This window comes from Taeniopygia guttata, chromosome Z, assembly GCF_048771995.1.
Source record: "Taeniopygia guttata chromosome Z, bTaeGut7.mat, whole genome shotgun sequence".
In the NCBI taxonomy this organism is placed as follows: Eukaryota; Metazoa; Chordata; class Aves; order Passeriformes; family Estrildidae; genus Taeniopygia; species Taeniopygia guttata.
Genome location: NC_133063.1, coordinates 25,816,645 through 25,830,338, shown reverse-complemented (window position 1 = coordinate 25,830,338; position 13,694 = coordinate 25,816,645).

Below are 13,694 nucleotides of genomic sequence, written 5' to 3'. Positions count from 1 at the left end.
ACTGGATTGTTTGCCTGAGGACTTTCTTTAAGGGGATCTGTTTCTATTCTTAGTCCAAGGAGTGAGATCAGTTGCAGAGATCTGCAGGTAAGATTACAAGATGACAAAAGGGAATTAAATGGAAAAGAAAGGCCACAAGACTTCAACCTGCTTGGACAGTGCACTCAAACAGAGAGACGTGCTGACAGTGGGAACAGAACCACAATTTGGGATCCAGGACCCACTGCCCTGAGAGGAGTCCTTCACTTCTCTGCCACACAACAGCCTTCTCTCGCTCTCTCGAAATGGGAGAGACACAGATGGGACAGACAGGACAGTCACATTCAAAGGGTTGTGGTCAATGGCTTCATGGTCCCAGGTGGAGACCAGAGACAAGTGGATTCCTCCAGCGTTATTGTTGGACTGGCCCTGCTGAACACCTTTGTCAGTGACACAGACAGTGGGATCAGAGCACCCTCAGCACATTTGCTGACAACACCAAGCTGCGTGGTGTGATGGACACACTGCAGGGAGGGGATGTCACCCAGAGGGACCTTGACAGGCCTGAGAGGGGCCTGGGTGGATCTCATGAAGCTCCACAGAGCCAAGTGCAAGGTCCTGCATCTGGGCCAGGGCAATTCCAAGTACAACATAAAACACAGGCTGGGCAGAGAACAGACTGAGAAAAGTACCTAGAAGTACTTGGAATGTGGATGACGAAAAGCTTGACATGACCCAGCAACATACACTGGCACCTCTGAAAGCCCAACATGTCCTGCGCTGTGTTAGAAGATTGTGGGCAGCAGGTCAAGGGAGATGATTTTGTCTCCCTGATTCACTCCCATGGAGAATTCTCCCCCTACCTGGAGTGCTGTCCCCAGCTCTGGATCCCTCCGCTTAAGAAGGACACAGGCATACTCAAGCAGACCCGAGGAGAGCTGCAGAAACATCCAGGGAGCTGGAGCACCTGCCCTGTGAGGACAGGCTGAGAGACCTAGGCTTGTTCAGCCCAGAGATGAGAATGCTCCAGGGGGACCTCAGAGCAGCCTTCCAGGGGAGCTACAGAATAGTTGAAGAGGAACTTTCAACCAGGGTGATAACAGTGATAAGAGGAGAGGTAAGGGTTTTAAACTGAGAGAAGGTTTAGACTAGATATTGGAAAGAAATTGTTTATTGTGAGGGTGGTAAGGCACTGGAACAGGCTGTCTGAGTTTTGGAACAACCTATCTCCCACGGCAGGGGCGTTAGAACCAGGTGATGTGTAAGGGCCCTTTCAACTCAGACACTGATCCAAACACTTTTACAGTTTATATAAACAGCTGATGTGGTTCATACAGTTATTTTTTAGAGACAAGAGAGTAGTTGCATTTTGCAGCTTTACTTTATAAAAGAAGAGTTTGTTTTTCTCAGGTTTTCAATCAAGCACAGAATAAGGCAAGAAGGGGAAACAGGAGCTTTCTGCCTTGTATGACAGAAGGCATCTACAGAGTTTCAACTTATGAGGCAGCTCACCATGTAACTTAAAACCTGCCAGAATCTGAATTCTTCCAATGTACTAGTGCAAGTACAGATAACATGAAACTTGAACAGAAACAAGGGTATTTTTTTCCTTTTCCTAAGAGGAGAGGAGAGGAGAGGGAGAGGAGAGGGAGAGGAGAGGAGAAGGAGAGGAGGGGAGGGGAGGGGAGAGGAGAGGGGAGGGGAGAGGGGAGGGGAGAGGGGAGGGGAGAGGGGAGGGGAGGGGAGGGGAGGGGAGGGGAGGGGAGGGGAGGGGAGGGGAGGGGAGGGGAGGGGAGGGGAGGGGAGGGGAGGGGAGGGGAGGGGAGGGGAGGGGAGGGGAGGGGAGAGGAGAGGAGAGGAGAGGAGAGGAGAGGAGAGGAGAGGAGAGGAGAGGAGAGGAGAGGAGAGGAGAGGAGAGGAGAGGAGAGGAGAGGAGAGGAGAGGAGAGGAGAGGAGAGGAGAGGAGAGGAGAGGAGAGGAGAGGAGAGGAGAGGAGAGGAGAGGAGAGGAGAGGAGAGGAGAGGAGAGGAGAGGAGAGGAGAGGAGAGGAGAGGAGAGGAGAGGAGAGGAGAGGAGAGGAGAGGAGAGGAGAGGAGAGGAGAGGAGAGGAGAGGAGAGGAGAGGAGAGGAGAGGAGAGGAGAGGAGAGGAGAGGAGAGGAGAGGAGAGGAGAGGAGAGGAGAGGAGAGGAGAGGAGAGGAGAGGAGAGGAGAGGAGAGGAGAGGAGAGGAGAGGAGAGGAGAGGAGAGGAGAGGAGAGGAGAGGAGAGGAGAGGAGAGGAGAGGAGAGGAGAGGAGAGGAGAGGAGAGGAGAGGAGAGGAGAGGAGAGGAGAGGAGAGGAGAGGAGAGGAGAGGAGAGGAGAGGAGAGGAGAGGAGAGGAGAGGAGAGGAGAGGAGAGGAGAGGAGAGGAGAGGAGAGGAGAGGAGAGGAGAGGAGAGGAGAGGAGAGGAGAGGAGAGGAGAGGAGAGGAGAGGAGAGGAGAGGAGAGGAGAGGAGAGGAGAGGAGAGGAGAGGAGAGGAGAGGAGAGGAGAGGAGAGGAGAGGAGAGGAGAGGAGAGGAGAGGAGAGGAGAGGAGAGGAGAGGAGAGGAGAGGAGAGGAGAGGAGAGGAGAGGAGAGGAGAGGAGAGGAGAGGAGAGGAGAGGAGAGGAGAGGAGAGGAGAGGAGAGGAGAGGAGAGGAGAGGAGAGGAGAGGAGAGGAGAGGAGAGGAGAGGAGAGGAGAGGAGAGGAGAGGAGAGGAGAGGAGAGGAGAGGAGAGGAGAGGAGAGGAGAGGAGAGGAGAGGAGAGGAGAGGAGAGGAGAGGAGAGGAGAGGAGAGGAGAGGAGAGGAGAGGAGAGGAGAGGAGAGGAGAGGAGAGGAGAGGAGAGGATTGAAGTTGTGCTAGTGTTGTAATGACACTTACTCAGCTGAAGAATTTCTCACAAACTACCCACACTGTCTGCTAATTGCAACAGGGTGAATGACCACTAATGAGATTCCCATTATACTTAACTTCCTCTGAGCTTAACAACCTCTCTCTAGCTAATAAATATATGTTGAGCATTGAAACAGAATGGCTGCAGTTAAAAAAATTTAATGGAATACCTAATTGTCATGCTTCAATAACAGACAGCAATTAAATACCATGCAGCCTCTTGCTCACTCCCCCAGCCCATCATAGTAGGGAGAAGAATTGGAAAAAATAGGCAAAATTAACGGGTTGAGATAAGAACAATTTAATAATTGAAAGAAATATAACAATAATAAAAACAATTTTTAAAAATAGGAAAGCCAAGTAGAGACAGAGTAACAGAACCCTAGAGAAAAAGGAAATACACAATAAAATTATCATCTGCTGACTGATGTCCAGCCCATCCTCAAAGAGCAGCCACCTCTTCCCAATTCCCTCTCGTATATATACTAGGCATGGCAGTCTATGTTATGAAATATCCGTTTGGGTCAGCTGTCCTGGCTATGATCCCAAACAGCTTCTTCTGCAGATCCTCACTGTCAGAGCATGAGACACTGAAAAGCTCTTGACTAAGTTGATAAGCACTATTCAGCAACAACACAAAACATAGTGTGTTAGGAACATTATTCTCACACTGAAAACAAAATCCACATTATTGTAGCAGCTACTGTGAAGAAAATGGACTCTGTCTCTCAGCTGACAGTCATGTTAGGGTGTTACACAGCAGCCTTCACACTTCTGTATACAGAGGTTTTCACCATGTGCTTGCATCCTGCTCCATCAAATGCTCTGGAACATTCAGAAATCAAGAAGTCAGAAGGGAGTGCTAAAGCCATACTAACACACAAATTATTCCTAACTCTCATTTTTTAGAGGATTGAAGTTGTGCTAGTGTTGTAATGACACTTATTCAGCTGAAGAATTTCTCACAAACTTTATTCTGCATTAAAAAACACCAAACAGAGAAAAATATCTCCTCACCAGTCTTTCTACAAGAGCTTTTTTTGTCATCTTGGATACTCTAGATACTTATCCAACTTCCTAATTTACAGACTTCTCAGCAAACTAACTTTTTGGCCTGTCAGCCAATGTCTGTTGACCTCATGAAATATTGCCTCTATGGATTTTAAGCATATGCCAAGCTCCCACAGAAACAGCAGCAGTGGATTATCACAAAGGCCCTAAAGATAAGAAGGGACATCACGAACTATTGTTACTGTTTTTGCTAGCTCAGCATATGCCAAACACTTTGTGGGCTTCCTGTCCATGTTATGTTTCATCTTGCTTATGTGAGACCTGCGAGAGTCACAGACTTACCCAAAAACTTCTTCAACAGCAGTTCCAGTTCTGATGTAAACTGCTTGTGTTAGATATTTCCATGGTATGTTAAGAGCTGTAATCTGTACGTGTAATCCTCTTTATGTTGTGATGTAGCACGAGTCCGCTGTCAGCTCTGGTATTTGTATCCTCTCTGGACATAAAAAAAAAAAAAAAAAAAAAAAAAAAAAAAAGGCAGCTAAATCACCGTAGTGTCATGAAATTGCAGCATATTAAGCTGCTTGTGCCATAATGCTTGGATACTTCCCATATTCTGAAAAATATGGATTAAATTATGTTTTCCAAATCCCATCCCTGAAGAAACTGAAATGGTAGACAAGCATTATCAAACACAACAGAATTAATGTAAGGGCTGCACAGGCGCTGCCCCACACCTTCCACAACTCCTCCACTTGTGCATGTGAAGTGTCCCTGGGCGTGATGTCCCGCCATGGCGGAGCCCGGGAACACAACTTTCTCGTCAAATAGTTCATTTTTCGTGCCATTGTGTCCGAATCAGCATTTCCAGAAACCCAACAGGGACCTGACCGAGGGAAAGAAAAACTTCACTCTAGCAAGAAGGAAGGGATGGGGCTTACAAAAGAGAGTTCGATCCTTGTTTATCTATTCATTTATTTATTTATCTGGCTAGCTGTCATCCCTTCACTGACGTGTTTCGTTAATTACTTAATTAAGGCTGCCCGCGCTCCCCGCCCGGCCCGGGGTCGGCCTCACGGCAGCCGCGCGGCGCCACCTGGCGGCCGTGCAGCGGAACTGCCGGGGCGGGGCCGGGAGCCCGCCCGGGCCCCGGATCCAGGAAATTCATGGAATGCGCCCGGGGCGGGCTTTCCTTTTCCTCAGCCGCCGGAGGGAAACTCGTCCCAGCTCTCAGGAGTACTTGACCGGAAAAAAAAACGTGTTTGGCAGTAGCTGCAGCGCACAGGTGCAGGTGGATGGGAGCTCAGCAAGAGCTGCCCCTCTTTTTATTCCTGTGAGCTGCAACTGGATCCAAGTCATGTTCTCCAGATTGTGGTGGTTTCCTCCCGGAGCTGGCGAAGTCAACCATTTCACAATGGCTACAGCCACGGCCTCTGAGAATTGGTCTAGGGGCAGCCCACACCCCTACATCTCTGCAGCTCAAGGACTAAGACCTATATATGCTACTAAGCATCTTCATCTGTGACCAAAACCTCAACAGTTTTTTCTTATTTAATAGCTGGGTGCTTTGGAGCATTGTGATAGTCCGTAGGCTGTGTCAGATCCTTAGACTTATCCTTTAGTATTAGCATTCCTTCTTGTTAATGGCAGGGATAAAGTGTATATGGAGACTCTGCTAGAAACCTTGACATAGCTTGCTAACAGGCCCATTAGGCAGCAGTGCAATTCACCCCCTGAGCCTCTACAGATCTCTGCTTTAACTGGGGGGGGGTGGGGGGGGGGTGGGGGTAGATATTCAGCACAATAATTGGCTGCAATTTGGACTGAAGTGTACAGGAGGCTAGCTGACCATTACTGTTAAGTTGTAGGAACACATTGCATACCAAATCTTTTGGAAAAAATCTCTTCCATTTCTAAAATTTTATGTTGAGCATATGTGGCTAATTGCCAGCTGACATTCTTCTCTTGTACTGTAAGAATGCTCTTCTCTTGGCTCCTCACCTTTACACTGCAAGCTCTTCAGGGCTGGGACAAACATTCGTGTTTCCTTTTGTCTGAAACAACAGAAAACGTAAGCCAGGTAATAACAAATAATAAGTATTTACATTGTATTATGATGTTTACATATTCATAGAGGTGAAGGAAATGCAGGGCAGAGATGCTTGAAAATTATCTTTCTATCTGTCTTCTTAAAATATCAGTTTTTTCAGAATTAATGCCTCCACAGAAATGTCTCTATTTAGGACAAATGCATTTAGAAATGTATAAAATATATATATAAGGTGACTGCTTCATTAGGCAAAACTGAGAAATTCCATTTTGGAATTTCAGCATTTAATTTTTTTCTGCTTCAACAGCACATTGTGTTATTTTAAATTTTTATATAAGAAATCCCAGTGAAATATAAAGCTGGAAATATACACTGGTTTACAAACCATTCAAAGTCTTTACTCACTCACTTTTTTAAGCTGCATAAGCTATTGCTGAAAGGAATCCCAATGAGTCCGCAAGCAGAATAGATTACCAGGCCTTCTTCCATGACATACTGCACAAATGAGTATACACTCAGATTTCGTCTGCAAATGCTGTGAGACTCTTCATTGTATTTTATTCTAACTCTCCTTGTAATAACAGGCTTCACTGTTTTCTATGTTCACTTTGAACAATAAGGTCCTAAAATCTGTAGATTATCCACATATAATAATGTCATTATATTGTCTATTATTTATTTTAACCTAAGAGATATGATTTGGCAAATTCTGCAAAACAACCTTCTGTGTGATTTGTTGATGAGCTTCTCCCTAGAGCCTGTTTCTTAAGGCAGAGAGCCAGACCACTTCCACAGTATTTATTTTCTGTTTACATATGGACAGTATTATTGGATCTCATTCCTTAATGTCATCTCTGGGTCACGAAGGTCTGAATCCTGCCTCTTTAAACATGTCCTGTGGTACAGCTTCTTAATGAGACATGACTGGTACATTTTCCATGCCTACATACACACTACATGGAAAATACCTAAACTTACATACTCATAGAAGAGTTTAATGGTTGTTGGTAGACTTTTCTCCTTTAGAATTAGATGAGATGTTGCTGCAGTGAAAACATTCTTTCACTGTTTATTCTGTGGATGATATATTAAAATACTGTTACTGAGAAAATCAACACAGTATATTTGACAGTGTATAGAAACAGTAAAAAAAGGATGAAGAAAGTTGGGCATAATTTTGCATGTTACAGCAACTGTTTCAAGTCAGATAACTGTGTTTTGTATAGCTATTAACTGGCTGAGTTTGAATAAGCAATCTGACTGGCCAGGGAAGATTATGAGCTCAATAAATAAAGTAAATTCAGACTGTTTATATATGCCACTTTCTTTGCCAGGAAACAAATTAGCTTGAAGTGTGCAACAGAATAAACAAAACAGACATGGCTTTACCAGCATGACCTGTGAGGGTTGCAGAAACCATGCATAACTTTTAGATTCTGCCAATGATCTCCTGATGTTTTACACATAAAAGATATGAACACAGCCAGCAGATTCTAGAGGACAGGGAAGTATGTAGCAATCAATAACACAGTAGATTATCAACAAGCATAACAAGGTGGCTTGATTTAATATAGGTCAATACGTACATTCAATTTAATATTCTCGAGCTGTCCTACATAATGACTGTATAAAAAATCAATGACTTCCTCCACAAAAAAAAGAAAAAAAAAAAAAAAAAGAAAAATTAGAAAAGTTGCCATCTGGTTTGCTAGTTACATCAATAAGATCTTTCAGGTGCTGTTACTGGAACAGAATGAAGATAAGTAGCAAGAGAATTCCTATAGTAACTCCTAGCTTCTGGTTGCTGAAAAATCAAACTCCAGCAAATGCTTTATGCCATCTTATTTAATCTGGAACGTTTCCATTCTGAATTTTCAGTTCCTCTTTTAATTATGTTGTTTGTACCATGCTTAAATCAGTTGCGTGATGAAGAGAAGAATTGATGGGTTAGGCCTCCTGTGGATGAAAGAACTGATGCTGAACAAACATAGGAGTTATTCCACATGGACTGTGGACTGTGTGTTTTCACAGTGAAGCCTGTTCTACTCACTGTCTTTGAAAAAAACTCTGAGGCAGACAGACAAATAATCAGATTAATTAGGAAACCAAATTGCAGATATGACATATTTAGCCACGGACTTTGAATATTTTAACTTTCCAATAAGCAGGCCGTGTCAAATTTTTGATCAGTTAGCTTTTTGACGAAGCTATACCTGAGAACTGACAAATTTTACCCTTTTCATAAATTAGTTTTTATTGCAACAATATTTGCCCTTCTTAGGCTTATCTTAATTAAAGAGATAAGAATTTCTGTTTCCAAAACAAATGCAGACTTTTTCTGTGACTTCAGCCAGAGTATCTCACACATTTCTGCTGTGCAGTGTTAGGGAGGGAGGACTCTGTGGTGTTTTCTGTCCAGCAATTTTATAAATGTTAGGCAGCAGTCCTAGTTTCTCTAGGGTGGTACAAGCTGAGGCTCCATAATTTCAGGATGTGTAATTATAGTGAGACACCTAAATTCCTTCTTAGCCATTCACAAGAAAACTCACTATAGCACTACCTGCAGAGAACAACTTGTAAAGGTTCAGACAGTCTTGAGTTTGAAGGAAAACACACTAAAAGGTATGGGAGAACAAAATCTACTAAATGTAAGCTACTCCTTTGGGGAACAACTCACACATCTCTCTTGAGCCTTTTGGAAAACCTTAACTACAATACCTACAGGTAAGATCACCATATGTGCATTTATCATCTACAATAACTATTCCTCTTTGTTAAGCCAAGACCTCTTTTTCTGATATGATTGCAGACATGCTTAGAAGGGTCTGAACTTCACCTAGACTGAGTAAGGAAAAGTATACTGAAGAAGTGAAAAATAGATTTACAGCACTACAAAGTGGTGTCAGTGTGCTGGACAGGGATTCTTTAACTTCAGTAGCTGAAGATGGAAAAAATCCCAGTTCACTCATAAAAAAAAAGAAATTTAAAAATCAATTCTCTGTGGACATAAACACATATCCTCACAGAGGAAAGAAAAAAAAAAGTAGGCAGTTCTAAAATATGGGGGTGTTTTGTAGTACTTTCTTTATAAATATAGCATACAAGGGTTTGAAAGACATGCTTGCAGCAGCTATACAGTTCATACAGTTATTTTCTTTCCATTTTAGGATCAAGTCTTCTTCACCCTTAGCACCTAGTAAATTAAAGAGTGCCTTAATGCATTAGTCTCCCTTCTCTCATGTAAGATATTCCATCATTTCAAGAAGGAGAAGGGAGTGCCTTGAGCATTTGTATACTCAAGTGTGTCAAAAAAACCCCAAACAAACAAATAAACAAACAAACAAAAAACACTGAAAGGGAAATCTGGAACTTGGAAAAATTACAATAGTTCAAACTTTACTGCCAATTACACAAATACCAGTCCCTGGATAATACTGCTTTTGCCAGAAATACAGTCAGGAGTAAAAATGCATCAATATTGTCTATTCTTGAATCTGTACCACTGCACTTAAAAGCAGAATTTTGTTCAGTACTTATAAATACATCTGTCAGATCAATAAGCTATGACAAACTCCCCTCCCATGATGATTTTTGCTAAAAGGCCAGGCTGAGGACTGAAGATTCTGAGACACAGGAATGGTTTTCATTATTTCTGCTTGAGAAAGGTAATCTTTATCTTCCCCAGGCTTGGAAATAATAATCTAGAACAGCAGCAGAAATTCTTACACAAGCAAATTCAGAAGGCATTTTTGTTGAGCATTTGAGGAGCTTTCCAAAATTTTGTCTCTTTGTCCTTGACTAGGCCAGGATTTATTTTTAAATTTAATCATTACCGTGATACCTATAATAACAGCATGGCAGACCTTTTAGCTTACCTGGGTCTTAATGTGTTAAACTTGTACCATATCTCTCAGGCTTTGGGATCCCTCTCAATAAATAACTGCTAGTCCTAAACTCAGAAATTGTTTCATTTTGACAAATCAGTTTCTCAGAGTTGGATTGGGCACAGCAATACTTGACTGCTCTGGGAAGGAAGGCAAGCCAAGAGCCAAGAATGACAGCAAGTCAGGTGGGAGCAGTGACCTCACTGACAAAATCACAGGGCTCAGAATTAAGGTGATGATCCCAGTCAGACACAGACCAGGGTGAGGCTGACCTGGGAAGTTCATCCCAAGGGTCCAGCTTCTGAGCTAGACAGGGGAAGGTCCAGGACTTTGCCCAGACTGGCTGTTGCACAGCTGTGGCACCAACAGTAAACCCACAGCTGGAAATGCCCCTTGGGGGAACTGTGGAGGCAAGTCCTTCCCTCCAGCTTTTCTCACTGCACTGGTGGGAGAGCCCACCTTGGATTCTAACAGCTCTTCACGCTTCACTTCAATTTCTTCAGTGTGTCAACTAAATACCAGAAGATGTTCACACTCACAGACCTGACAAATTTGACTTTGTGCCAGAATTTGGAGACATAGCACACATACATAGACATACATGCTTGAACTTCTGTCATCCTCAGAGAATAACAACAGAATTGCTTCAGCTACTCTGGGCTTAATACAAAAAAAAAAAAAAAAAAAAAAAATAATTCTTTTCTAAAAATCAAAAGTTACCCATTTTGGAACAGTTGTTAGGGCTTCTTAATTAAGCTGGCTCACTTACTATAAGTGGCCAAAATACAGACTTTTGAAACTAGTGGCTGAAACATTCTATATATTTATAAACTAATCCTAGAATCGCTTCCAATTTTTTTGGCTGGAAAACTAAATCAATCACACTTCTCTCAGTGTGCCTATAGGATGCAGTGTCACTATTTCACTGTGTTACAATATCACATTGACACCCCAGACATTTGAAAGAGGGTAGCAGTCTTGCCCAGCTACAAGCTCTTATTTCAAGCATTTTTGTTGGACATTTCATTACTAGTTTTAAAGGGTGTTGCATGCCTAAGATGTAGCGAGTTTGAAGCAACAGCTGCTACAGTAGATGAAGAAGAGGCGTAAAAGCCAAGAGTTGTCTTTTAACATTCTTTTGTTCAGGACAGAAAAAGTTGGCTGCTTCTGTTTGAGAATACTGTCATTTAGGAAGTAGGTATAGGATAAGATTTCCATAACCATAAGGGAGCCTTTGACTTGTCTGTGCATAGGCCTTCTGCATCGCTTTGAGTGCTTTCCTGATGAAGAACATTTTCCTGACTAAAGCCCTTTGAATTTTAATCCTAATGTGTGCTGTCTTGATGGATTAACAGGATATATATTTGTATATTGATTAAAATGGCCTCAGACCTATAACTAGTAGAGTACCTGTTTCTGTAGCAGCTTTTTGTGGAATTTGGAGGGTTTTCTGGGGGATGCATTGTTGGGTTTTTAATACATTGTTTTTAGACTCTATTTGCTAGGGTTTATTCTTTGATTCAACGTATCACTGCCAAATGAATTAAATTAATCAGAGACCTTAGTAGGAATTCAAATTACAAAGAGCTTTTATTTAGAAATTACATTTAGAGATAGAGAGATTGCATGCAATATTTTCTTATTTAACAGCCTGTGTATATCCTGATATATTAATATATGATACAAATATATTTAGACTATTCTGTCTCTTTAATTAAAAACTTTAATTTGCTATGGTTGCCTTGGAAATTTTTGTTAGTTAGTATTTAATTTACTAGTCTGAGTTATCCTGCAGAGTTCAGGTTTTGCTAAACCATATCAACAGGTATTTGAAGAGGTCTGGACGATGGGAACATGGCTGACTCTGTAATTTGTAGTTTAGCAGGTATTTGTGCGATGCCCTTCATAACACACTCTGCTTGTTGATCAAGCCTGAAGGGGTCAGGCAATTGGACTGGATGATCATTTTATGTCCCTTACAACTGAAAATTCTAATTCTATTCTATTCTATTCTATTCTATTCTATTCTATTGCAATATAAAACATATATTTATTAACCAGTTAGTAATTGCTACGAATAACAACCAGATATTACCAATAAAACATTGTTATTCTTTCATACCTGGTTTAAATGCACAAATGAGGACAGTCAAAGCAATATTTTTTTATATCTTATAGTTGTGTTTTAGCATCCTACTGGATTAGCTAGATAATGTGACCTGGAATAAAACCATACTTCATTTGCTACTCTTTTTTTTCTTTGCTTTTGGAGGTGTAAAAGAATCTGAAACAGTAACTAGTTTATTTAGCAGCTAAATAGGCTGAGTCCTAGAGCAATGCAAAGGAAGTGATTTTAGCTGTAAGAGAGAAAAATCATTTTTATTAAGCTAGTTCAGTTTATTTGTGTATTTGCAGGACTATTTAATTGATTTTAATACAAAAATTAATGTTTTGTTATGTAGAAATTACCATAGTAAGTGAAGAAAAAACTTAAATCTTGTTAAGCCTTTGCTAGAGCAGGAAAAAAAGGAACTGGGGGAAGTACTCTGAAGTACAAGGTCAGGAAATAATCCAATCATGAAGAAATAGTCTTTTTAATCAATTAAAAATACTTTGAAATCTAAAATCCTGGACATAGATTTATAGTAATTCCTTCCATAATTGTTGTATGCATTTGTTATTTATACTAATGTAAACTTAGATTGACCTTATCTCTAATTTGCAAAGTATACCTTATATTCTGCTAAACACTTGTTCTTAATGATAGTTTTAAATAACACAATTTGTAAGTAATACTTCCTTGCAGAAATACCTCCTGTCTAGTTTTACAATGTGTCAGCAAAATTATTTTCACCAGTTTAAAATTTTCCACCTTTACTTTATTAAACTGGATATTTCCTTGCTCTTGTGTCATATGGGATTATATTTACATTATCTGAGTTTTAAACTGGAACACAATATGTTTTCCTAAACTTACAGCCATCTGAATTTTCTGGAGACAAGATTTCATTTGCAGTTCTGTATTTGTTACTGATGTTTTTACAGCTTCTTGTGCTGTAATTTCAGAATTTGGGGGATACCTCTGAGTAATTGTACTTAAATAAATCGCTTGTAGTATGTACATACAATAATTCTCATCCTTCTAAAACTATTTGCTCTGCTTTGAAGTACACATAATATCTTGTTTGCTGAGAAACATCCTGAAATAACCAACTGTACAACATTCCTAACATAGAATAGCAACTCCAATTGAAGCTGTTGTTCATGCACACTGTAGGAATACCAAGCATCTGAAAAAAAAAATAAAATAAAATACTTGAAAAGTACTGGACAAAATTTCTGCAGAGAAAATGGGACACATCAAGAAAGCACACAGACATGACAGTTTATGGTTTACAATAGAATTTTTTACAGGAATCATAATTTCATGCCTGTCTTTCAGTACTCTGTCACAGTTTTCTTTTAAATCCTCTGTGAGGAAGGATGGTCATCAAATTTTTTTTCTATCATTATAAAGCATCATAATCTAGGGATGGAAAAGAGGTGGCATGCCTTGATACAGTGATCTTGACACAGTATTCTGTATGCTCTTTCTGGGTGCAGCATCAGTATGAGAAGCTACAGTTTGGCTTCCTGAGGAGAAAACCGCATGGTCTGAATACTGGAAGATTTTAAAAGTTATGAAATAGTAAATGCTTACCTGCACAGATCTTTCTATATATGTGTTTATTTAATCCTTTGACTACAACATGAATGATAGCATAGATGCATCAGATGCATCAGAAGGGTCTTATGCAACCATTAAAAATTCATTTAAAAAAAACTTAATGGACTTCTGTATTTTGTTTTTAATGG